Source organism: Carya illinoinensis, chromosome 4, assembly GCF_018687715.1.
Source record: "Carya illinoinensis cultivar Pawnee chromosome 4, C.illinoinensisPawnee_v1, whole genome shotgun sequence".
NCBI lineage: Eukaryota > Viridiplantae > Streptophyta > Magnoliopsida > Fagales > Juglandaceae > Carya > Carya illinoinensis.
Window position 1 is genome coordinate 15,049,509 of NC_056755.1, and position 2,941 is coordinate 15,052,449.

General features: G+C 39.1%; 1 non-coding gene across 1 annotated transcript; it reads left to right on the top strand.

The window, feature by feature from the left end:
• The first annotated feature begins 1,730 nt into the window (after positions 1-1,730).
• LOC122308627 lies at positions 1,731-1,837 on the top strand. The gene has a single exon (XR_006242146.1). It is a non-coding gene; the product is annotated as a small nucleolar RNA R71 (small nucleolar RNA).
• The last annotated feature ends 1,104 nt before the right edge of the window (positions 1,838-2,941 follow it).

Sequence of the window (2,941 nt, forward strand, 5' to 3'; positions counted from 1 at the left end):
AGCAAATTCACTTCATGAACTTCTTCAACTTCTTGCGGTTGCCTGCAAAGATTAAAAATATTTAGCTCCAATGTCATATTTCCAAAACTCAACTTTAAAACTCCACTTCTACAATTTATGAGTGCATTAGAAGTAGCCAAGAAGGGTCTTCCTAAGATAACAGGTGCTTGGAAGGTAGAAAGATTAGTCAATTGCATGTCGAGTACGACAAAGTCTACTGGATAGTAGAATTTGTCTACTTGAACCAAAACATCTTCCACAACAGCCATTGGAATCTTAATAGACCTATCAGCCAACTGCAATGTGATAGAAGTAGATTTCAACTCACCCAATCCAAGCTAAACATAAACATTATAAGGCAATAAGTTCACACTTGAACCTAAGTCTAATAATGCTTGGCCTATTTTTGAGCTCCCTATCATGCAAGCTATGGTAAGGGATCCTGGGTCCTTGTATTTGGGAGGAGTGTTGGTTTGGATAATAGTACTAACCTGCTCAGTAAGAAAAGCTTTCTTTTGCACATTCAATTTTCTTTTTACGGTACATAAATCCTTTAAAAATTTAGCATAGGTAGGAATTTGTTGAATAGCATCTAACAATGGTATATTAATCCTAACTTGCTTAAAAATTTCAAGAATTTCAGCGTGATGCTTATCTTTGTGCAAAGGGGCTAACCTTTGAGGAAAAGGTGCAAGTGTAGTGCTTGGGACACTTTCAGTTTCAAAGGATCATGTGCCTCATTTTCAGAAGGAGGTTTAGAAGTGTTACCATTGTTTTCTACCTCTTGAGCTAGAATGCCAATCACCTTACCACTTCTCAAGGTTGTAATAGCCTTGACTTGCTTGACATTTGAATCTCCTACCACACTTTGAAATTGGTGGTTTTGGCCTTGGGGATTAGGCTGAGATTGTGCAGGGAACTTCCCTTTCTCTTGAGCACTCATGGTTGTAGTCAACCTTGTGACTAACCCTCGAATCTCAGCAATGGCTTGTGAATTTTGACTATTGATAGCAGCTTGGCTTTGCATGAATTGTTGAAAATTGGTGGACAGCTGCTGGAAGTTGATGGATAATTGCTGGAAATTGTCTTCAAGGTTCTTTTTCTGGGCTGGCACCATGTGGTTGGCATATTGAGATGGTCCTGGACCTCCTGGGGTAGTGTAGGGTACAATTTGTGAAGGACCAGCTATGTTGGGTGCAGGTAAAGCAGCTTGTTCACCCCTCCAACTGAAATTAGGGTGATTTCTCCATCCCGAATTGTAAGTGTTGGAATAAGGACCTGAAAAAGATTTAGCAACCATATTAACAGCATTAGATTGATCCAAGAGAACTTCTTTGAAAGCAGGAATGGTCGAGCAATCATTAGTTGAATGCCCTTGGCCCTCACAAATATTACAGCTCAAGGTAATCTGAGGTACAGCTTGTACTTCATTCACTTTCTTCATTTCTATGGTTTCTAATTTCTTAGAAATCATAGCCAACCTAGCATTCAAATCATCTACTTCTCTCAGATTATATTTCCCACCCCTTGAAATTGTCCTTGAACTTTCCGACCTATCATGAACATCAGATGTATCCTATGATTGTGCATTTTCAGCTAGATAATCAAAATATTCAAAAGCTTCCTTGGGTTCTTTGTTAAAAAACGCTCCATTACACATGGTCTCCACAAATTGTCTTATTTTTTGTTGCAACCCCTCATAAAAAAAACTAATGACCCTCCAATTCTCATATCCATGATGAGGACATGCATTTAAAAGGTCTTTGAATCGTTCCCAACAATGATAAAATGTTTCCACATCCTTTTGGCCAAAATTCATAATCTAATTAAAGCCATAACAAAATCTGAGAGTAAAAATAAATCCAAAATAAAAATGAGCCTAAACGAATGAGAAATCGCAGCACAAGAAAAATACTCCCTAAAAATATAGAACTCTGCACTTCCTCCTCTACTGCACCGAATGAAAACAACGTCCCAGTCTAAAACAAAAAGCAAGAATGAATAAAAACTAAAACAAGCTGCCGCCGAAGGTCTCTGTCTGAAAGCAAAGAAATAAAATTAAAAACTCTACTCTGCTGCTAGAGCTAAACGAAAAAGAAAGTAAATAATGTGTGTAAAAACTAAAACAAGCTGCCTTCCGTAAACAAGCTGCCTTCCGTCTTCAAGAAAAGAAAGGAATTAAAAACTAAAAGCTCACTACTGCTGCTGCTTCCAACTAAACGAAAAAAGCAAGAATGAAAATTAAAGAGCCAAAAGCCAGCTGCCTCTTGTTCTGTACGGAAAAAGAAAGAATAATAAAAACTCAGCCCACTATACTGCTACCTCCAGCTTAAACGAAAGAAAGAAAGTAATAAACTCCAAGCTAAGCTACTGCTGTAGCCGAATGAAAAACCAAAAGAAACAGCAAGAAAATTAAACTGGAAGCCCAGCGTCTGCAACAAAAGAAAGAAAGTAACAACTCTCAGCTAAGCTCCCTAACTCCTCTGAAAACCTCCAGCTATAAAGACCAAAAAGCCAAACGAAAAAAATGCAGAAAAATGAAAACCACCCCTCCTTTTGCTATCCGAATCCTTCCTTCTGCTCTCGGTGCTGCTGCTTCCAAAAGCTGTTTCCTGTCGCTGCTTCCTGTCCACATGAAAAAGAAATAAAAAAACTGCTGCTGCACGTTCAACTTCCATGTGATCTCCTGCAACGTGCCTAGTGCTAGGTCTGTAACGCAATTCACATGCCAAAAGCTGAAACCAAATAATTCTCTGCTGCCTCCCATCTGAAAAAGAAAGAAAGAATTAAATCTGCTGCTGCTTTCCAACGACATCCAGCATGATGTATGAGCTACGTTTCCTTGTTGCATGTGTGTTGCATGTGTGAGTGGCTGCACTTTTCTGCATGTGTGAGTTTTCTGCAAGTGCTGTGTCCGAATGAGGCCATCTGCCAGCTGCAT